Here is a 25,021-nt window from a genome sequence, read left to right as displayed (position 1 = left end):
TTGGGTGAATATGAATGCAAATGCGGTATTGATTTTTAATTATATTGAGTTGATGAGGAGAATAAACATTAACACATCACGACTTAAAGCTTATGAACTGCAGGAATTCGTATTCTTGGGTCTTTCGGTAAAGTCACGTAGATAGGTTTCTTTGAATGAATATTAACACATCACCTTAATAAAAGTTTATAGGTTTATAGAGTTGTTTTGTGTTTAATCGCGTAAATATATAAATGTGTCGTTAATCCCGCCACCACCCAACACAGCAAACTAGTAAGGGTTGTCACGTAAACAGAACGTGGCCAATTCGTCACTAGTACAGCACTAACCGGTGTGTTGGAGTGCCAAGCCACAACATTTACAACTCGAGTACGACGTTTCGCCAGTAATTACAACTAGCTTCATCAGGCGACAGCCAGATTTGTGGAGAAATCCTCCCGTTTCGTTCTTAGTAACGAATATGAAAGTTTTGTTCACGTGACAAACCTGCTGCGGTGGTTTGACCCCATCACGAGAATGAGGCTGGACGGGAGCGGTCCCTATTTGGCGATATGAGAAACAAACTACATATTAAACTACATATTAAACTATATATTAAACTATATATTAAACTATATATTAAACTATATATTAAACTATATATTAAACTGTATATTAAACTATATATTTAACTATATATTAAACTACATATTAAACTATATATTAAACTATATATTAAACTGTATATTAAACTATATATTTAACTATATATTAAACTACATATTAAACTATATATTAAACTATATATTAAACTATATATTAAACTATATATTACACTATATATTAAACTACATATTAAACTATATATTAAACTATATATTAAACTACATATTAAACTATATATTAAACTATATATAAAACTATATATTAAACTATATATTAAACTATATATTAAACTGTATATTAAACTATATATTTAACTATATATTAAACTACATATTAAACTATATATTAAACTATATATTAAACTATATATTAAACTATATATTACACTATATATTAAACTACATATTAAACTATATATTAAACTATATATTAAACTACATATTAAACTATATATTAAACTATATATTAAACTATATATTAAACTAAATATGAAACTATATATTAAACTATATGTTAAACTATGTAATAAACTATATATTAAACTACGTATTAAACTACGTATTAAACTACATATTAAACTATATATTAAACTACATATTAAACTACATATTAAACTATTTACTAAACTATATATTAAACTATATATTAAACTATATATTACACTATATATTAAACTACATATTAAACTATATATTAAACTATATATTAAACTATATATTAAACTACATATTAAACTATATATTACACTATATATTAAACTATATATTAAACTACATGTTAAATTATATATTAAACTATATATTAAACTATATATAAAACTATATACTAAATTATATATTAAACTACATATTAAATTATATATTAAACTATATATTAAACTATATATTAAACTACATATTAAACTAAATATTAAACTATATATTTTTCTATATAATAAACTATATATTAACTACATATTAAACTATATATTAAACTATATATGAAACTAAACTACATATTAAACTATATATTAAACTATATATTAAACTACATATTAAACTACATATTAAACTATATATTAAACTACATATTAAACAAAATATTAAACTATATATTTAAACTACATATTAAACTATATATTAAACTACATATTAAACTACATATTAAACTATATATTAAACTATATATTAAACTATATATTAAACTATATATTAAACTACATATTAAACTACATATGAAACTACATATTAAACTATATATTAAACTACATATTAAACTATATATTAAAAACAAACTATATATTAAACTATATATTTGAAACAACTAAAGGGTATTTTATTTTATGTTACCAGGTGAGGCCCACTAAGCTACCTAGCTCTTTCTCAGAAGTGACCTGGCCACAAACGCTCAGCTCGACCAAGCGGTGACTGAGTGCACATTCATAGTCGCCAATTACTCGGAACGCGCGTTTCTAAATGTGGAGGGGGGAAAACCGAAGGAACCTCAGAAAATTCTCGCCGGAAGAAAAAAAATCCACGACTCGGGGTAGGGGGGGGGGGGGAACACGAAAACTCCAAATATACAGCAGCAGGCGTCCAGGTCGGGATCGAACCCGCATCCTCCTGTATACCAGGCGATGTACTTAACATCTCCTAGCCACCGTGGTGATGATGATGATGATGAGAGAGAGAGACGCAAACTCCAAATGTACAGCAGGGGTCCAGGTCTGGATCGAACCCACGACCTCCTGTATAGCAGGCGAGGTAGTTAACATCTCCTAGCCACCGTGATGATGATGATGAGAGAGAGAGACACAAACTCCAAATATACAACAGGCGTCAGGGTCTGGATCAGAACTACTAAAACGTGGAAGGAAGCAGGAGGAGGAATGGAGAGGCAGGTGGACCGATGCGGGGAGGTGGGGGGAGGTGGGGGGAGATATCATCAAGAGCGCAGGGATTGAGAACGAGTCAACAGAAGAGACAGACGACGATGTTGGCGACACGATGACGAGTTGTAAGACAACCCGACCAATGTTATCGTTAAATTCAAAACGGCGAACACAGCGAGTCGAGCAGGGTGTATGCCGCCCACAGCAGACCATCGTGGCGAGAGACATTTTCGGAGTAAACAGTTTCGAGCGAATGATTTGCTCGCCACTATATTTATACAACGTGCTCTCGCCCAATTACCCTCTGATTGGTTTACGATACCGTTTAAGGCAAAGCAATTAGAGTTTGTGACAAGCCTTGTTGATCATTAACGGGGGGGAGGGGGGCGAATGACAGACACGCGTGTCCACGTGCGCCGACTCCATATGGGCAATTGCGTGAAGAATCGAAAAAAAAACCCAAAGAAGGCGGCGGCCAGGTCGTGAAGTCGCCTTTTTCTGCCGCGGGCAGCATCTTTGGCAATAGCAAGGAAAACCGCAAATCATTGACAGCTTCATAATGCTCAGAAATAAAAGGCCCCTTATATAATCGATACGCAACGCGTAATAATAATAATATTCGTTCAGGGCCATCGTGGATAATGTAGGAGATGCAGTGAATAGGCAGACAATGCTTCTTGCCCACTCCCATATCAATGTCTCCACATCAGAAAATAAAAACCCTATAGAAGTATTTTTTTAACACATCCCATCAGCCACGCGGCCTTCTGCGAGGGCATCTTTTCAGCGGCATGGGCTCAATACGACAGAAAGACTCCAACTTTGATTCCCAGGCGCGGCTGTCGTAAGCGGTCGAGTGATATTCTGAACCGGTTCGCGGGTAGTGGTGGGGGGCTCTGCCTAAACAACCCACACTGACCAGCCCAGGGAAGTATGGTCCAACAGCCCACAAGACGTCCACGGCAGGGGTGGCCTTCCTTCATCTAGCAGTGGAATGGAAAGAGGCTCTGCACATTCTCATATTGCCAAGTGGTACATTTTAGCTCGTGGAAAATTAACAGCCCTTGGCGACTGCTCTTAACATGGGGTTTGTTTTATCCACACACACACGCACACGCGCGCGTGCGCGTGCGCACATATAGGGCCATTTGTATGGTGCCTTTGAGCCAATCGCAAGTCGCTAACGGGTGCAATGTTCTCATAAATATGCTCGAATCGTTGACGGGGCATGGCTCGGAGGGCTGACAGGTTTATTGGAGTTCACAGTCCACTGGCTTTTTAGTGGAGGTCACAAAAAATAATCTCAATGAGCTCCTGGTACAGCTCAACAATATGACGTTACACATTGAATGAGATCGGTTAAGGTGTTTGCATAAAGTGGTTGGTAGTTACTTTCCATCGACGTGTGTTTTCTCAGATGGAGTTCGACCTTTTACATTCATCACTCAAGCAATGAATTAATAACTCAATGTTTCTTACTATTGATAATAATCTTTTTTTCACGTTTGGTATTCCCGGGATACTCATGGCACAGAGTTATCACGAAGTAAGCTGCTCCTTGTCACAGACGGATATAATCGTCCAGTGGCGAGTGATGTTGCTGTGTGTTTCTTACATTTTAGTAATTTGCAGGGCACTTGTCGAAAGTTGGATAAAAATTGAACCATGACACCAACTCTTTCAAAAATGATTTCACGGGATCTCTGACGTCCATCATGAACCAGATAGCGCGTTTTTATTATCAAAACACCCCCTCCCCCCGTGGTATTAACCAGGGCAGCCTGCCAGATTCACGGTATTTACCAGGGCAGCCTGCCGGATTCGACACCGGGGAACTTCCGCAGCAAGCGGCAAAGATGCCACCACTGGTGCCGCGTCACTGCCCGACTGTGAGCCAATGGGAATGCATGAGGCGAGCTGGAACTAAAATCGCACAACCATGAATGTTTGGTTTATTTAACGACACTTCGATTGGCACGGTTGGCTACATACGGTGCGAAAGAAGTACAACATACATATGCACATACAGCGATCACTCTTTGCTAATCCACTGCTGGATGAAGCCTCACAAAACTTGTTTCAGCGATTGCGGTTGTTTGGCCATACTTCACCACACCGATCAGTGTTGGGTTGGTGAGGTGGGGGGAGGCCCAGGACCTGTTGAGATGTCGCCACTGACGTAGTCCACCGTTAGGAGGGGAACTCGGGTCACTCGGTCCAAGGTGCAGAGTCAGAGCCACTGAGACCACTGCTCCATCCCCAGTGTCGTCATTTAACTTGCGATCATTTTACATTTTAGATATTGTGCCGTGACTCCAAATACAGCATGGGATGGGCCAATGCTTCTAAAGAACACCCACGACGTCTCTAAGCATGGACTTGAGGTCAGAGATTTTGATTTGGTAACTCACCGGGACTTGACTTTGCGGCCGATGCTTTACATTTCAGACTGAGTCAACCTAAGGGACCAACCAGGATCGGTTTAGATACAACATTTACTTCGTGTTCATGGCCATGAATTGAACGTGTTGTTTGCTGAAATGTGAGTTATTGGTGCTGCATAGATTGACAAAGATACCCCTACAGCCGTGCACACTGCTGAGGCAAGTGCTGTTAGTGAGCACCTATTAAGGCCGGCAGAGCAGTGGCGTAGCCGTACTACGTTCGGCTGCCTTTGTCTCCACAGCGCTGATGTTGACAAACCACATGAGGTACTCATCTAAGGCTGAGTTAACCTAGGAGTTTGCCCAGGAGTAATTTTCAGCAAGAACTTAAGTAAAACATTCCGTGAGCTGCTATTAAAGTGTGTACCCAGTAAGCGGAGAATGCCACTTACAGCATATTGTTTGCAAGTGTCCACATATAATCGTCGCTGGAGTTATTGGCCGTGAGCGGGAATCGAACTCGGGTCTCTGCCGAGTTCGATTTCCGCAGTGCCACCAAAGACAAAGATCCCCCGTATAGCCTTAACAGCCTGTTTGGGCAAGTGCTGTTAGCGAGCACATATGAAGGCCAACACAGCACACGAGGGAGTGGGTGGCCAGCACCACGTCCGGCCGCCTTTGTCTCCCAAGTGCTCATTTGAGGCTGAGTCGACCTAGGCAATCGTCGCTCGGGTCCCTGTCGAGTTCGTAGCCGCAGCGCGCTCACCACGACACTATCCCAACACCGCACACACACGCACCACAAGGCACACTTTAAAAGCTTAACCCAATTTAGCGGGACTTAGAATGAATGGCACCTCCCAAAATAATAAAAAAAAACCCGCGATTGTGTTCGAGGCATGTTAGAGGGGAAGGAGGTTTGGGGAGGGGAAAAAGTGTTCGACACAGAAGAAGCAGAGAGAGCGAGAGAATGCGGCTGAATGAAAGCTCTGTGCTCAATGGACTCTCGCACCACGCGAGACCACCGCGAGTGCTCGGGCCGCACGGGCCGAGGGCGCCACTCGCTCGAGGAGCTCCGCGGCGGCGACGGATGTTCACATTCCCGCTGCTCCTGCTGCTCCTGCTGCTGCTGCTCCTGCTGCTGCTGCTGCTCCTGCTGCTGCCGCTGCTCTCGAGAAGAGCGCCAGGCGCCCTGCCACACCAACGCACTTGGGGGGGGGGGGGGGGGCTAGCGGTGTGAGTGAGCAGCACCTACGAAGGCCGGCACGGCACACGAGGGGGTGTGGGTAGCCAGCACCGCGCCCGACCGCCTTTGTCTCCCCCAGTGGCGATGCTTTCACACACCGCAACGGGTATTCGTTCGAGGCTGAGTCGACCTAGGGGAAGGGCCCAGGACCGGGGCGAGTAATCGTGACTGGTGCTAGCCGTGGGCGGGAATCGAACTCTGGTCTCTGGTTGGTAGCGCAGCGAGTGAACTGCGACACCACCGCCCCATCACAAAAAAAGACAAAGATCCCCCGTGTAGCCTGTAACATACGGATATGGCAAGTGCTGTTAGCGAGCACCTATGAAGGCCGGCACGGCACACGAGGGGGTGGTTGGACAGCACCACACCCGACCGCCTTTGTCTCCCCAGTGGCGATGTTTACGCACCGCACGAGGTACTCATTTGAAACTGAGTCGACCTAGGTGTTGGCCGTGAGCGGATTTGTAGCGCAGCGCGCTAACCGCTACACCACCGCCCTGCCACACACACCCAGACACAGACCTCTCACCAGCGCCTAAATCCACCCTCATTGTGCCCTTCCCGCCCCCCCCCCCCAAAAGGGCCTCGTCCCGAGGAAGTCACCAGCGCGGCCAAACTTGAGCCCAACTCCCATCCATCTGGCCGAACATTACTTCTTGCGGGAACAAAAGCGTGGTGAACCTGCAAAGCAAACAGGGAGGGTTGGCGGTGGGGGCTCCCATTGTGCCACCTGTCCTTCAAGGAGGTGTAGTAGTCGGGGCGCGAGGGCTGGGTCCCTGGTGCTGGGGGTGGCAGGGTGGCGCTGCCTCGTGCATTGGACGAGAGGGTTTTTTTTCCCGCGTGCCATCTCACAATCGGCCCTTTCTTCCACGCGCGGGGTCCGCGCCTGCGCCGAGTGCCAGAAGTTTCCCTTTTCAGTGGAGGAGGAGGAGGGGGGGGGCGGCTTTTGTCCACGCTCCGGGTCAGGACTGTCGCCGATCCCATTCACGGAGCAGCTCCTAGCAAAAAGAACGTGACCGCTCTCACGGGGGGGGGGGGGGGGGGCGGGGGTCAAGGGGTCAGCTCAAAACCGGCGGATAAAAATATGAGACCCATCCCACCTTCCAAGCACCAACACGAAAAAGATGCATTAACGTTGAATTGTCATGGAAGCACTGTACCGTATCGCGACGTAACGAGATGGATCAAGCCCGGGGTTGTTTTTGCATAAAGGTGGAGCGGTGGCGCAGTGGTTAGCGCACCGCACCGCGAATCAGCATCCTCGGATCGAATCGCGGCCACGAATATAACGTCAGTAACGGTGATCTGAATCGAGTCTGGGCCTTCCCCGCAGGTCGACTCAGCCTTAACTAATCGCACCTGGCGCTGTGTGACAGAAACATCAGCACTGGGGAGACAAAGGTGGCCGGCTGTAGAGCTATCCGCACTCGTGAGGGCTTTACGAGTCGGCGCTTGCTAACAGCACTTTCCCCCAACATGTAAGACGATATGAGGGCATCGTTGCAGTCAACGTGCCACATATATGCACATGGCATACAGTATACGCATAGACTTAGTAAACCACATGGGTATATAGCCCACACAAAGACGAGATCCCCGTATAGCCTTTAACATGCGTGCTGTTAGCGAGCACCTGTGAGGGCCAGCACCACGCCCGACCGCCTTTGTCTCCCAGATAATCGTCACCGGTGTTGGCCGTGAGTGGGAATCGAACCCGGGTCGCCAGGTTCGTAGCGCAGCGCGCTAACCGCTACACCACCACTCCCATGCACTAACACACACACAGACACACACAGACACACACACAGACACACACACGCACAAACACACACACACAGACACACACACGCACTAACACACACACAGACACACACAGTCACACACGCACACGCGCCCAGGTGGGGATGCATAAAGGTAAATAACAAAGGTAAATAAATAAACATGTGATGCCTATGTTGCTATCATGAGCAATGCTTACCACCTATTGATCTGTCCAGCTGTGCCATGAATAATTGACGGACGTGGCTTGAACTCTGAATGTTAATTCCCGCACACTGTGAGCGGATCGAGCGGCCCACGTGAGTGGCCGCGCACACAGCAGGCCCCGCCACGCGACACGTGCGTGCGACCAGCTACAGACACTTCTGTCTAATCCACTGCTGGATGAACAGTGGCGTAACTACAGTATCAGCTCAGGGGGTGCGGCGATGGGTCTATGTTTGATTTGTCTCGCACGGTCGCCAAACGTTACTGATATAATTTAATTAAACTAAAACGCCGTGGAACGTAAATGAAAGTATATCGATAAAAAATGTAACCACGTTCAAAATAAGTGTTGTGTCATTTTCGACTGCTGTGGACAACAATTCTCATGGCGGTTGGGGGCCCCAACTCGTCGCTTTGGCCCCAGGTTACCGCGACTGTGGATGGGGGGGGGGGGTTACGTGACCAACACTTCACAACGCTAGTCAATTATGGGTTGGAGAAGGCAGACCTGCAGCGAAATAGATTGGTGCATTGTAGAGTACGAAAACGATGTGTGCTGCACTGGCCTGGGCAGGTAGCATAGCCCCCACCCCTCCCCCCTACCCTCCTCCCATCAGCAGCCCACAACGCACGCCCCTACAGCGAGGGCGCCGCGGTGGCTGTGAGATGTTAACGACCTCGCCTGGTGTGCAGGAGGTCGTGGTTTCAATCCCGAACCTTGCGCCTGCTGCTGTATATTTGTAGCTTGCGCGTCTCTCTCCCCGAGGTCGCGTGGATTTTTCTCCGGGTCCTCCGGGTTTTTCCCTCCGCATTTAGATCAACGTGCATTTAGACGATTTGGCTGCGATAATATTCCACGTGATAAGCCACTTCGTTGAGCTACCATTTGTGGAACGTGTCGCTTCTGAAAAAGAGCTCATTAGCTCAGTGGGCCTTACCTGGTAAAATAAAAAATAGTTTACATCTTGACTTAAAGCTTTCGTGAATGCAGGAATTCATATTCTTGGCTCTTTCGACAAAGTCACGATGATAGGTTCAACGTGGCTTTACCGAAAGACCCAAGAATACAAAAATAGTTTCGTTTTTCATGTTTTGGTATCCCAGGCTCGAGCCCACTTATTTTCCAAGACCTGAAATATCAACAATTAATTTCTTCCCAGGAGCATCCTCATTGTTGAGGAGGAGGGGGAGGAGGCAGCAGCTGTCCTGTGACATATCGAATTCTTCCCGGGTCATCCAAAGTTCCGATCGTTTTTTTTTTGCCAGTCGCATGGTGACACACCGACCAAGGCAACGCGGGTTCCAAGTGTTGCTCGCTCCCCTCTTATTCTTCATATGACGATAGGTCACGGGGATATTGTTCGTGATGTTTCATTATCCGGAGGCGGCAACCCTGGTGCAAACTAGACGTTTATTTTTAACTATATATTCATATTTTTTTCCCAGAAGCGACCTGGCCACAAATGACAGCTCAACGAAGTGGCTTATCATCACGTGGACATTTATAGCAGCCAAATACTCTAAACTCTGGTGTCTAAATGTGGAGGGGAAAACCGGAGGACCCGGAGACAAATCCACACAACTACGGGAGCAAGATGCAACCTATATAGAGTTGGGTCAGGGCCGGGATCGGACCCACGACTTCCTGTAGAGCGGGCGAGGAGGTTCACATCTCGGCACCGTGATTGAGTGGGGTGCTGTTCCCAAGCTGAGCCAGACGACTCAGAAACTGCCCGTAGACAAAACGGAGCCGTGGGGGTTAATAACACGCGCAGCCAACGTCTCGCATGTAACCATAAACACACCTCTCTCGCCCAGTCACACCACCGACATTGTCCACAAAGTGCTCGAACGTAAACACTCATTAATTATACACACACACACACGAAGTCGCACAGGCTGATCTCTCTGTTGTGACAAGTGACGAGTGTTGTTGTTGTGGGCTGCGTGCACAGCAGCGCACCTCTTGCCGTCTCACTGCTGGACATGGTCACTCAAACAGCTTGACCGGTCACTCAAACAGCTTGACCTGTCACTCAAACAGCTTGACCGGTCACTCAAACAGCTTGACCTGTCACTCAAACAGCTTGACTGGTCACTCAAACAGCTTGACCTGTCACTCAAACAGCTTGACCTGTCACTCAAACAGCTTGACCTGTCACTCAAACAGTTTGACCGGTCACTCAAACAGCTTGACCGGTCACTCAAACAGCTTGACCTGTCACTCAAACAGCTTGACTGGTCACTCAAACAGCTTGACCTGTCACTCAAACAGCTTGACCGGTCACTCAAACAGCTTGACCTGTCACTCAAACAGCTTGACCGGTCACTCAAACAGCTTGACCTGTCACTCAAACAGCTTGACCGGTCACTCAAACAGCTTGACCGGTCACTCAAACAGCTTGACCGGTCACTCAAACAGCTTGACCGGTCACTCAAACAGCTTGACCGGTCACTCAAACAGCATGACCTGTCACTCAAACAGCTTGACCTGTCACTCAAACAGCTTGACCGGTCACTCAAACAGCTTGACCGGTCACTCAAACAGCATGACCTGTCACTCAAACAGCTTGACCTGTCACACAAACAGCTTGACCTGTCACTCAAACAGCTTGACCGGTCATTCAAACAGCTTGACCGGTCACTCAAACAGCTTGACCGGTCACTCAAACAGCATGACCTGTCACTCAAACAGCTTGACCTGTCACTCAAACAGCTTGACTGGTCACTCAAACAGCTTGACCTGTCACTCAAACAGCTTGACCGGTCACTCAAACAGCTTGACCGGTCACTCAAACAGCTTGACCGGTCACTCAAACAGCATGACCTGTCACTCAAACAGCTTGACCTGTCACGCAAACAGCTTGACCTGTCACTCAAACAGCTTGACCGGTCATTCAAACAGTTTGACCTGTCACTCAAACAGCTTGACCGGTCACTCAAACAGCATGACCTGTCACTCAAACAGCTTGACCGGTCACTCAAACAGCTTGACCGGTCACTCAAACAGCATGACCTGTCACTCAAACAGCTTGACCTGTCACTCAAACAGCTTGACCGGTCACTCAAACAGCTTGACCGGTCACTCAAACAGCATGACCTGTCACTCAAACAGCTTGACCTGTCACGCAAACAGCTTGACCTGTCACTCAAACAGCTTGACCGGTCATTCAAACAGCTTGACCTGTCACTCAAACAGCTTGACCGGTCACTCAAACAGTTTGACCTGTCACTCAAACAGCTTGACCTGTCACTCAAACAGCTTGACCGGTCACTCAAACAAGCCGCGCTGACCGTTGCCGATGAGTGCCTGCTGGGAAAGGCGAGCAGAGAGCATTGACGTGGGATCATAGCAGTGGAGTACAACGTTGTTGTTTTTGTTTAACGCACTGACGCATCCACCCGGCGTGCGTGGCTGTCGCGCCCTCGCAAGCGATGCCGAGCGAGCGCCCGTCAGGGCCGGCGACAAGGTGCACACGGGAGGTGCCGCGGCCACGTGTGGGCACGCCGGCTTCACCATAATTGCCGCATTGTGTGTGGGACAAGGGACGATCGCGCTTGTTTGGAAACGGTGCTCGGCGGAGCGTTTGTCTCTGCGTTTGTTTGGCTTTGCCGCATTTTTACTGGAGGCTGTTTGCTATTTCTAATTTAACCCCCCCCCCCCCCCCCATTGTCTGCTGCCATAGTGCCACTTGCGTGTTTAATGCTGCTGTCGTCCATTCAATGCCCCGGTCAAGGCGAACATCAGTGACACGTGATAGCTGAACGGGTCCTGGGCTCCCCCTATCCCACCCACCCACCCACACCCGTTCGCCAACCAACGCCTGTGCTGCCCACGTTCACCAACCCTCCCTCGCTGCCCATCGTGGTTGCTTGAGTTGCTGCTCTGCGATTTCTCACCCGAGCCGAGTGGGCTACGCGGAGGCTGCCATCTACCCACTGCACATCGCGGTGAAGTATGGTCAAACCATCCTCACGACCGACACACACACGACGCGGGGAAGCCCCTTCATTATTATTATTTCGCATTTTCATCGTGTCCGCTCTTTAAACCAAATGCCTCCCTGTCAGAGACAATGTCGCCGTCTGGCCGTGCTTCCGTTCGCGAGGCCCGATAAGCGAGGGAAATTGATCGCTATTGATATTCTGACAGCCGGGCCTAGGGTTATATTAGCGAGTGCTACGTAGAAGAGAAGTGGAGGGGGGGGGGGGCTTTATATAATAAACATTCTTATTGGCTTAATGACTTGCCGCGCCAGACCGGCAGGGAGGTGTGCGCTTGGCAAGTGACAAGCCCGCGCACCTTGAGTGCAGTCTGCGCACCTTGAGGGTAATGCCACCTCCCGGCTGCACTCAAGACGAAGCCCTTCTCACGAGTGGGCCTCTAATTAGGGCGACGTGACTCACGCTCGGCTTCGCACGGCAAAGCCCCAAAAGACTCCGCGGAAAACTCAACATCGTTGGGTGAGCGATGGACTTCACCGCACCAGCCCTAGACTGAAACTAAACTATTTTTGCAGCTCAGGACCACTGAGCTACATCGCTTATTTTGTCAGGAGCGACCAGGCCACCACAAATGATAGCTCAACGAAGTTGCTTTACCACGTGGAAATGTATAGCAGCCAAATACTCAAAACGCACGTTTTGCTAATTGTGGAGGCAATAAACCGGAGGACCCGGAGAAAACTCCACGCGACCACGAGGGGGGGGGGGAGAGAGAACACACAAACTCCAAATATACAGCACCCGTCAAAGTCGGCAGCGAGCCCACGACCTGCTGTGCACCAGGCGATGTAGTTAACATCTCTACGTCTGGCGGTTTTAACGATTTCCATTCACCTCTCCCACGTGTAAACTTCTCGCAATGTGATGAATGATCGCGATTCGGAATGGAAACAGATTCAAGCTGGCGTTACTTGAAGGCGTGCTGAGCGAGAGAGAGAAAGCATGGCCACTGGCAAGAACGACCCAGACGTCTGACGAGATAAAAGTGGCAAATGCGCGGACATGTCCTCATAGGAGGGTCACACGCAGCGGAGAGAAGGAGAGCCTTCATCCAGCAGTGGATTTGACAAAAGGGGCCCGCGGGTTATAAATTGAACGCAGACTATTTTGGAATGTTCCGATGTAGTCGGGTGGTGGTGGTGGTGGGGGGTGGTGGGGGGGGGGGGGTGGTTGCAATGGGAGGTCAGGAGTCAGAGCGCTGTTGCCATGGGGGGGGGGGTGCTGATATTCCATTCCCCCACACTGGCTCTGGGCAGGTGTGCGTTACAGCCGTGGCTTAGAGCCCAAACCCTAAGCGCCGCGTCCCGACCACCAGTGTCAATATTTGTGAATCCAGCTCCGCTGAGGTCACCGTTCGTCAGACGCGACTGCGTGAAGCCCGAGCCGAGCCGGCGATTTTGACCGAGCACACAACAGCGCCATTCTTTTGCTTCAGAAGCAGCAGCAGCAGCCACTCACGTGGGCGCTTCGGGTGTTTGGGCGCACACTAACGTGTTGTCAGATGTGGCGGCTCAGAGACACCCACGGCAAAAAACAATATTTGGACAACCAAAAAAAATCGTGGTAATTATGGTTGTTCATCTCACCTTCAGGGAGGCGACGTCCACGCCGATCACGCCGATTGACGGGGACGCCTTTAAATGCACAGAGTCGCTTTCCAGTGGTGTTCCGCGCAGAATGTAATGTCACCATCACCGTGCGGTAGACCTCGTCTTTATCCGTGACGACGTGAGAGGTGTGTGACCCTTGCGGATCGTATCTTTAATCTGCCTCGTAACCAGCTGGAACAACAGTCGAATCGGACATGCCCACTTCTAGAGCGCCACGGTGGTTAGATGTTAACTCCCTCGCCTGGTGTGCAGGAGGTCGTGGGTGCGGTCGCGGCTCTGACGCCTGATGCTGTGTATTTGGAGTTTGCGGCTCTCTCTCTCTCTCCCAGGGGTCGCGTGGATTTTTCTCCGAGTCCTCCGGGTTTTCCCTCCACATTTAGAAACACGCGTGTAGATTATTTGGCTGCAATAGATGTCGCCATGAGTAGCCACTTGGTTGGGTTATAATTTGTGGCCAGGTCGCTTCTGAAGAAGAGCGATGTGGAGCTCAGTGGACCTTACCTGGTGAAATACAAATATAAAGTCTAATCGTTTTATTTTCAAAATAACAAAAACTCTGCACATTTATGAATAACATCACCATAGAGCTGACATTTGTTTCTCTCCATATAATAGGCGACGTTTCAGGCAATGGCCCTTCTTCATGAAATAATTTTATGATAATTGTTTTTGTGCTATGATTTAAAATGATTGTATGTGCTGTGATTGTACGTGCTAATGAAGGACGTTTACCAAAAACATCGTCTATCATGTTATTTTTTTATCCATTTAAGGCAGTGTTATTGAGAAATGTGTTAAATTGTTTATTATAAATAAATATCAAGAATGTATTCGGTATGTTTATTGTGTTATCTATGCTTGCTGTGTACCACGGGTCAGTGACGTTTTGTGCAGTGCGGTACATGAGGTCATGGAAGCACACAAGTTCGGCAGATCACAATAGTCAACGTTGCAAGCCCTGCCCTCTGCTGCCCACGACAGAGCCCCTCGGCAGCGCACAACAAAGCCAGAGATCCCCCCGCGTCGCCTCCAACAGACTGATGTGGGCGACGTGCCGCGAGCGGGCAGCACCTGTGACGATGGCCGGCAGCCCACGGCACGTCTCTGTGCACGATGCGTGTCCATACCAGCTTCCCACTACTCATGGACACGACCGACCGCCCCACGAGGCCTCTCCTCGCCAAGACGTGACCCCGTGTGCACCGACGTCGTTTGTTGTCCTTTCCCCGCACCTCCGATCAGCACGGTTGTCTACGTACGGTGCGAAAGAAGTTGAACAAACATCCGCACGTACACTGGGACTCATTGGTGGTATCAACGTGGCGTCATGAGGCATGGTTCGCCCAAGACATGAGATGCACTTTCTCATAGCCGACCCCACCGCTGGTCAAGCATGTTGAACTTGTTTCGCACCACACGTAGCCAACCGCGCTGATCGGAGGTGCGGGGGAAGGACAACAAACGAATACACAAAGATCAGTTCTAAAGAAATGAGGTTTCAATCTAAAGTTTAAAAGTGCATAGCTCCAGTGGCTTCCTAATGTCAGAAGGAAGAGCGTTCCAGACGGCCGCATAAGCGCGTCTTGAAAGCGCGCGATGCGGTGACCACCGCCTTTGTTCGATGGTTCACCATCTTCACGCGGAGATGGCGTGACGATCTTTTTTCCCCCCATCGGTGATCTATCGTATTTGTATCGTGGTTCATTTGCGGCAAGCACCTTGTGTGTAATGAGTGCGACCTCGTCCTCCCTGGCCTCGACCTCCCGCACCGCTCATGCGCCCCGCTCAACAGGCTCCCTACTGGCCTGCGGGCCAACGCGGGGCCACCAAACCCCCTCTGTGGATGTGGCCAGCGGCATGCCGGGTCGCACGCACGCCCCCTGAGCGGCATCGACGGTGACCTCAGCGCCCTCCTCCCTCCACGCTGCTGATGAAGCGGCGTCGCCTGGCTCGGCAAGACGAGCGCACGGCCATGAGAATAACGACAGGAACAATGATTATAATCCCAGCGATATCCAGGCCTCACGCCTGCTTAGCTTCACAGATTCACGAGCAGGGTCGTGGTTATTGAGAGGCACGACTCGGCGGAGTCGTCCTGTGGGATGGACTGGGCTCCATCTCAGGAATGTGGAATTGGCACAGCTGGCGGCTCGGATTCACCGGAGGAGACGCAAGTTCCCCGAGTACTCGTGCGCACAACATTCGCTCCCCTCTCTCGGGTCCACGACTCGACTCTCGGAACGCGATCCGCGCGCGGCGGTGAGACGCGGCCCCTCCACGTCTCCGCCATGAACCCCCCCCCCCACCCATCCGCCTCCCCTCCTCGCTGTCGAGCCATTTAAAGCGTTTGCTTAATTTCTGGACTTTAACAAAGGAGCTTTCTTTAGCTCTCTCCAGAGGCCCGGCGCTCTGACGGGACGCGTCGGCACGTTCCATTACATCTCGAAGGGAGCTCGCGGTGTGAAAATCAACCTTACAGTCGTGTGCACAATGCCCTCAATATCTTGGAGGTGCGACTCATTGTCCGGTGTGTGTTAACGCGCGTGTGCGTGTGAGTGGGGAGCGGTGGTGTAGCGGTTAGCGCGCTGCACAATGAACCCAGCGACCCGGGTTCGATTCCCGCTCACGACCAACACCGGTGACGATTATTTTAACCGGTCCTGGGCCTCCCCTAGGTCGACTCAGCTTCAAATGAGTACCTAGTGCGGTGTGTAAATATCGCCACTGGGGAGACAAAGGCGGTCGGGCGTGGTGCTGGCCACCCACCCCCTCGTGTACCGTTCCAGCCTTCATAGGTGCTCGCTAACAGCACTTTCCCCTACAGTCTGTTAAGGCTATATGGGGGATCTTTGTCTTTGTGTGTGTACAACTGCTTTCTAGCTAACGTGTGAGGATGTTGGTGTGCCATTTCATTTAAATGTTGTTTTATTTAATACGCTTTTCCCAGATGACTAAATCCAGGCTGGATACACGCTAAGTGGGTTTAACGAAACCCTCTCTAAAGTAGACGTTAACATCAACATCGTTCTCTCCCATAATCAAACTCTTCCCGCACTCACTTCATTATTTAAAAAAACATAATTTCCCATCGGTGATCTATCGCATTTGTGGTGATCTTTCACTTTTAGATTTTAAATTCACATTTTCCTAACCTTTGCCATGAAAAAACCCTAACCCTACTTGAACACTGGGCATCACCAACGGGTTGATAGAGTGTCAGTGGCAGTGGCTTGTGCCCAGCGGTATGAACCCGGCGACATGAGATTTAATTTTCAGGCACAGGGTCCGCCCTCCCGCAAAAGGCAACAGACCGGCGTGGTGAAGTATGGTCAAACAAGCCGCACGTGACCACCACGTCATTGGGAAGCCTTCGTTCAGCATTGTATTGACAAGATAAGTCATGTATGACTAATTCAACTCACTTATATTTAAAGTATTAATACTTTTTGGTTCGTGAAGGGTTTGCCTGCTACTCAATAGCTATCAGTGTAACTATTCGTACGCCTATTTAAATAAAAAAAATTGGTCACAAGACCACGTTTTTCTTTATGTAATTCCCATCAGGTCCCATGGTGTTAAGTGCAGTCTCCAGCTCGTATTATCCACTCGATCTCTCTGGCCTGTGTCTGTCTCGGTGATTTGAAGGAGGGCCATTGGCAGTAACGTCGCCGATTATATATATTTTCGTTTAAGGTCACAGAGTATTGTTGACGAGCGTGTGTTGAGTTTTTCTTCATTTTTTTTTTCTCATTCGGGATTGGCAGAGAGCTGTTCCATTACAGCGCACGCGTGTGAAACGGCTCGAGCGGCGAAAGGGAAAAGTATAGGCGCCATGTACAGCAGCCCTGGCGCGTTTTAGAAAATTGACGTTGAGCTCCTGCCTGCCCGCCCGCGCGCCCGCCCGCCTGCCTGGGCTCTTTGTTAACGGCGAGCGACACGAGAGCGCCGTGCGGTCGCGGGGGCGTCCGAGACGGGCCCCGACCCTCAAGCCAGCCGCGCAGCGCCGCTCTCGCCATCGCAAACAACAACAACAACAACGGTCCGTGAAAGTGACCTCATCGGCTGCCCCGGCGAATGTACAAGCAAAGCGGCTGATTGGGCGTCTCAGACGCAATTGCGGACGAGGGGGCCCTCACTTCAACGCCGGAGCTAAAAAAGCGACAACTCGCAACCCAAACATGAGCTTGAGCCAGCCAGCCACAAGCCGATCTGCCATTAGCGCCACGGTGCCACGCGGCGGTTTGGCGTTGTCGTGCCAGCCACATCCACTTACTCGCAAGAGCGGCGGACGCGGCGCAGCCCTACGGACTGATTTCTCTTTCCATTCTGGCCCCTGTGAAATGCTGGAGCGTAAATAACTTGATTCGGTTGACTCCCCAGGAACTGGTTCGTGTGTTTGTACACAGCGTGATGTGTGTGTGTACGTACGTACGTACGGGCGGCGTTCCAACGTTGAGCTTTAAGGGTCGTTTGAACCGCCCATACTGGACATTTGTGAAAAAGAGCTTCACGGCTCATCGAAATCATCCAGTCTAAATACAGATTCTGATTCTGAATCATATGTTGTTAGCGAGTTGCATGTTAAAGCTGGAAGCGTGCATGCAACGTCGGTGTGGCTGGACATCCGTTGGACCATCGTTGTCTTGCCAATACATTGTGAGGTCGCACTCATTACACACAAAGTGCTCGTCACACACGAACCGCGATATCTTGCTGATCTCGTCAAGGGGCATCAACCATCATGTGAACTCTGTCATCCTCGCAACAGCGGATTTTGGCTAACCGTCGAACAAAGACGGTCACCGCATCGCGTGCTTTCAGATGCGCGTTTCAGCGGCCGTCTGGAACGCTCTCCCTTCCTATATTAAAAAGCCACTGGAGCTACGCACTTTTAAATCTGGATTTCAAACTAATTTCTTTAGAATTGCTTTTGTGTTTAGTTTGTTGTCCTTCCCCGCACCTTCGATGAGCACGGTTGGCTACGTGCGGTGCAAAAGAAGTTCAACATACATACTTACATGCCGATAAACCTGCAGCTTGTACTCACTTACAAGGCGGAGGCAACCTAGACGAATCCCAAACCAGGCTCGTACACAAGTTGCCACTGATATCGTTCGCGGCCGGGAATTGAACGTCGCAGTCAACGAGCCACTCCAGCCTCAATTCCCATCCCCTATACAATTTCTATAATTTGCAAAGGTCCTCTGTTGTGTAAATTATTAATAATTGAAGGTTTCGGCACCAGCTACTGTATGATCAATTCCCCCGCCAGGGATAGCCCCTCCCTCCCTCCCCCACATCACCCCCCCCACCCCCCACTTTTATCCACACCTATCATCATCATCATCACCACCACCGTCCACCAAGACCGAGTGAAACTTAAAGCAACATGTGTTCAGTGTCGATGCCGAGCTGCCGCACTTTGATTTCCTGAAAGAGGCCACTTCTTGTGGCTTAGATCCCGCTAATGGAAGGGATGCCATGAAACATTCAGCAAAGAGAAAATTCGGCTTGTCACTTGGTGAGGCTCGTTGAGTGCCTGATAATGGTGTTTTCAGCCCGAAAAAAAAACTATCCCGAGCTAAAGGCGAGCGCGTGTTTGTCACCGCGGTCAGAAGTGAATGCAATTAGCTCCCCCCCCCCCCCCCAGTCTCTCACTGTCCCCTGCCGCAATATGCAGGACGACGTCACCCCACGCGCGAACCTCCACGGAAGCGACCTCGCAACCCCGTGGCCTTGAAACTGCAAACAACAAAACCGTGCCCAGAGGCCCCTCGCGATCGAAGCGGCACAGCGCTCCCGATGTCGTTGTCCAGGGATTGAGACACACCGAGGGGGAGAACACGCAACCTCGAATTATACAGCAGGCGTCAGGGTCGGGATCGAACCCACGACCTCCTGTAGACCAGGCGAAGTAGTGAACATCTCCTAGCCACCGTGGCGAGTTAAATCCTTCAAACCTTGACCGCACGGTCGTGGCTTTGACGCAAGTGTGTATGTAACCTTCATGCATGTCGTTCTTATTTGGTTACTCATTCACCCACACATCCGCATTTTTGTTCAACGTGTTGGAAAATCTGAACCAGCATTGTGTCTCATTCCCACGTGCGCAAAACAAATTAAAGTAAAGTGCTCTTCTTACAAGACGACAATAACTTGCGTTTCCAACAGACTTCTACTGACGTTTGGTTGTCGGAACGTCACGTTTTGTCGAGGTGGAGCAGTGTGTGTCAGGGCGGTGTGTCAGGGTGGTGTGTCAGGGTGGTGTGTCAGGGTGGTGTGTCAGGGTGGAGGAGTGTGTCAGGGCGGTGTGTCAGGGTGGTGTATCAGGGTGGTGTGTCAGGGTGGTGTGTCAGGGTGGAGGAGTGTGTGTCAGGGTGGAGGAGTGTGTCAGGGTGGTGTGTCAGGGCGGTGTGTCAGGGTGGTGTGTCAGGGCGGTGTGTCGAATCCCGCTCACGGCCAACACCAATGACGAATATCTGAACCGGTCCTGGGTCTCCCCCTAGGTCGACTCAGCCTAAAATCAGTACCTAGTACGGTGTGTAGTTAAACATCGCCCCCGGGGAGACAAAGGCGGCCGGGCATGGTGTTGGCCACCCACCCCCTCGTGTGCCGTGCCGTCCCTTATAGGTGCTCGCTAACAGCACTTGCCCCAACAGCCTGTTAAGGCTGCAGTGTACGGGGGAATCTTTGCCTTTATTATTGTTTAATTTATCAAGCAACTTGTATATCATTTGAATATCATTTTACGATCAATCTATTCCCCACTTCGATGTGTCTATGGAGATAGGTCACCATCAACAACCGCACAACCCTGCACGCTTCGTTCTCGAAGGCATTCATCTGCTTCGACATCTTTCAAAAACAGAACAGTAATCCTTTACTTTCACCAGGCGAGGGGCAATTTAATCAACGCGTGTGTATGTATGTAGACCTGGTGGTTCGACTAAGAAAACTAATCCTTAGCCCAGCATCGAGTCGAGAAAAACATTATCACATGAGGGAAAACATATGCGTTCAATTGCGATCTCAAACAAAAGGAAACAATAGCAGCTTAAATAATTAACGAGTTGTTATTTTTTTCGTAAATATATGCACAATATCCAGTCATGTTTAATCAAGCTGTGCTCTCCAGACAAGTTTGAAAGGCAAATCAAAGCGGGGAAAGTGAAAAGCGACAGTGCATAAACAAATCGAGTCGGGTAAGAAACCCACACACAATGTTTGTGCTTTGCACACGTTTATTAGATTAAGCCGAATCAGGCAAAAAAACAACCGTTCAGGTCGACGGAGATTCAGATAGATGCATTTGGACAGCAACGCACGCGCAGTTCGGGCAAGGCTGCTGTGTTGTACTCGCCAGGGGTGAGGCCATCTCACCCTTAGTAATAGCAACGAGCAATTGAGGAGGGCTCGCTAGTTAGTCCGCACCTCATCCAACATTCCGCTTGTGAATAATTACTCTCTGGGATCTGTCAAGCGGATATCAGGGGCCACTCATGGCCCGTGACGTGCGCCTTCTCGCCTCATTTGCACATCAGAGGCTCCCAGAAAGCCTCACATCTCACATCAGAGTCACCTTCCGCAAGCCACGGGCTGCTTCGCCTTCAAACGGGGAGCGCCGGCAGCGGGCGGCGAGGGAAAGGTCAGAGGCCGGCACTCAACCTCCCCCCCACCACCCCCCGAGGCATCTCATATCCATCCCATTTTCATCCTCCATCTCGTCCCTCATTATAGACACGAGCCGGCGGAAGGGGCTGACAGGAGCGATCGTCGGACGCGACACACACACAGACACACGCAGACACACGCAGACACACAGACACACGCAAACAGACACACACAGACACACACAGACACACGCAGACACACACAGACACACGCAAACACACAGACACACGCAAACAGACACAGACACACGCAAACAGACACAGACACACACAGACACACACAGACACACACAGACACGCAGACACACACAGACACACACAGACACACGCAGACACACGCAGACACACGCAGAGAGAGAGAGAGTGAGAGGAGCAGGAGCGCGATTGTCAATAATTAAAATCTCCCAGAGATTGAACGTCGTGGGATTCGGCCCAGGTGAAATACGCGGAGGTGTCCGTCAAAGCCACACGGCGTCGGAGTCGGGTTCAACACCCGCGCTGCGCAAACACCCCCCCCCACCAACCCCATCTCCGGCAGTGCACAACTGCTACGCGCCTCTAAGAGCGGCGCTGCAACAAGACACCGGGAAGCACGCTGACACCCGGCCAGCCACCCTCCCTGGACTCCACGTGACAGTCGAACGCGGCAGGTTGAACGTGACAAATGTACACAGCCACACGTAACAACTCCCCCCCGACCGGCGATCGAATTGAACGTTCCAAGCGCCAGGTGTTCCCGAGGCAAGACGGCAGAAGCGTTCCCTCGCAATTCAGTCGAAATCCTTTGCCGATACGGACCGAGACAGTCATTAAAGTGCTCTTGAAACGATATGCCCCAGACAAAAGTACGCAGAGTCGTTCTATTCAAACGCATATTATTCATTTTGTTGGCTCACTTATTGAACGTTGTTATTTTATTTGTTTAAACGCACCACTTAAAGCAAGTAAAAAGGATTAAAAATTTAAAACAAGTTCTTTTTTTCGTCGTAGAATTTTAATGTACAAAAACAGTAAGAAAAATAAAAAAACACACATACACTGTGCACGTAAATGTTCTCGCTTAATGCAATGCTCTTTATATTAAATCTGGCAACATTCCAGCACATAATTGCAAGAACCGCCTTTATTTATTTATTTGGAGACAGCTCGGTCAGGCAAGAGCCGATGTGGCGATTCACCCACTTGGTGACGATTGGCAGAGATGATCGCGTGGCTCGCGGAGCTCACCGATGGCTGTGTCAATAGCGACGAACCTCTTGACCAGGCAGACGACAGAGATTCGAGCCACGTATTTTCAGGCGTCAAGCGAGGTGGGGGGCTCAGCCGGGTCACCGATGACTACGCTAAAAACAGCAACAACAACAACAAAACCCAACTCATATTGTGAAGCGATGGTACAGTTATGAGAGCACTATGTTAGGAACTTGGTGACCTGAGTTTATTCCAAACCACGGCTAAGATCACTTGGTGAGTGACATCTCATTTAATTCGTACATTTTTTCGTCTAAAAATTGCTTGACATATGAACACTCTTTTTCAGGTCATATAGAAGGTGTGTCCCTGATGTGGATAAAGACACCTATTGAAGTCATTTCAGAAGTAGTTTTATGACATACTCTTCCAGGACCATTCTATGACACGAGGTGGTGGACTGTGAAAACCATCAATTTCGAACAAGAAATGTTAATCTTATACTCTGACACCGAGACCAATATTGTAATTTAATTTTGAAAAAGGCAAAAAATACCCTTTATCACACAAGACCTACCATTACTGACACGACTCCGCTGTCCCTGAGGTGGTCATCTGGCTTGACCACCTGAATATGGAATTCCAGTTGTTGCTCTGCATCTGCATCAGCAGCCGCACGAGATAAGAAGACCAACAAGACGTGGCCAGTAAGGTTCAAGTGACGTCGAGGATACTCCTGTTGAGGTTGTGCTGCTGGGAAGCTCTCCCACGTGTTTCCGGGTTGTTACCGCGCGTTGTTCGGCACGATGTCCGACGTTTCTTTCAACGTGCCGGGAGCTTCTTCAGCAACTGAAGTCAGTTCAATGCGCGGCGCAATCTGCAAACACGTCGGGGAGCGAAATGTTATCGAGAAGCTTGACAATAGAGGGAGAAATGTCCAAAGTTGACCAGTCCACTGCCCTGTTTTTAAATGTATGCTTTCCCCTCCACACCTATTCCACAGCTTGCATCTCGCATCGGAACCGCGGATCATTCAGAGGCCAAATCTGGCGGGCTTATCACGGCGTCGACGTTTCCATGTATGAAATTGTAATTTCTGTGCATTGAGCCAAAAACAACAGCGGTCATTGCCTTCACTTTTCATAACCATTACAAAAGAGCTCTAGATTCAAAGCTTGCAATGGCATAATTAAACGTTATAGTCATATTACGTTGATTGCCTGTTCAACAAAAGCTATTTATTAATGAGCAGCTGCAGCAGAAAAAAACGTATAACTTTGTAAAATATCTTGGCTATTGTAAAAAGATAATAATAATAATAAATAATATATTGATAATTCCATAGCACAAAAATAATGAGGCTCTGAGGCTACGTTTTAAAGTTAACATTGTTTTGATCTGTCACATTTAAAATTATATACTGCACATATATGTACACACAGACACACGTATTCCATTAATATGTGGTCCACTTGATCAATTGTTGAAATAATAAGGCATCAGGGTGTCCTTGGGCAAATGCTTCCTGTGGAACATGTCGCTCGCGAGCGCTGCTGAGATCTGTGAGAACAGTGGGAATAATACTCAGAATTTAAGTGCGTCAAATTTCTTTCATTTGCAAAGACAATGGTTTAAATGAAAGCAATAACAGAATAAATCAAATGGATGCTGCTGCATTCCAGAGGTTGCCGGTTCGATCTCTAGGTGCGCCAGATGTGACAATGGAGAAAGTTTCTGAAATTCTCGAATCTTCGCCCACGTGGCGGTATAAATGGGCACAGCACAGAGAGTCAGTTGGCACGTTGCGCGTGGTGGAAGAACGAGCGGGTTGCGTCCACCTCTTTCAATAGGCCTGGCCAGCGTGGGAGAGGGACTCTTGATCGTAGAGGGCCTTCTGTCAGCAGTGGCGTGAGCAAGAAAATGCAGGGCTGCACCTTTACCTTTTAAATGGATTGTGTCATCTTAGGACCGTAATTGATAGCTAAGACTATAAACTAAATAATGTTTTTTTTATTTTTAAAGGTAAGGCCCACTGAGCTGCATAACTCTCTTTCAGAAGGGACCTGGCTGCAAATGATCGCTCAACGAAGTGGCTCATCGTGTGGAAATGTCTGGCAGGAAAATATTCTAAACGCGTGATGTTCTTTCTAAATGTGGAGGTAAAAACGGGAGGACCCGGAAAAAAATCCATGCGACCACGGGGAGAGAGACGCAAACTCCAAATATACAGCAGGCGTCAGGGTCGAGATTGAACCCACGTCCTCCTGTATACCAGGCCAGGTAGTTAACATCTCCTAGCCACCGTCGCAACAATGTGGAAGGGTCCTCGCGAAGCAGTGGATAGACAATGGCAGATCGTGATGATGAGAAACGTGAGAAGAAAAAAGTGAGACATTTCAAAAATCAGTCGGCAC

The sequence above is a fragment of the Lampetra fluviatilis genome, chromosome 41, assembly GCF_964198595.1.
Source record: "Lampetra fluviatilis chromosome 41, kcLamFluv1.1, whole genome shotgun sequence".
NCBI classification, from domain to species: domain Eukaryota; kingdom Metazoa; phylum Chordata; class Hyperoartia; order Petromyzontiformes; family Petromyzontidae; genus Lampetra; species Lampetra fluviatilis.
Note: the sequence above shows the minus strand (reverse complement) of the source record.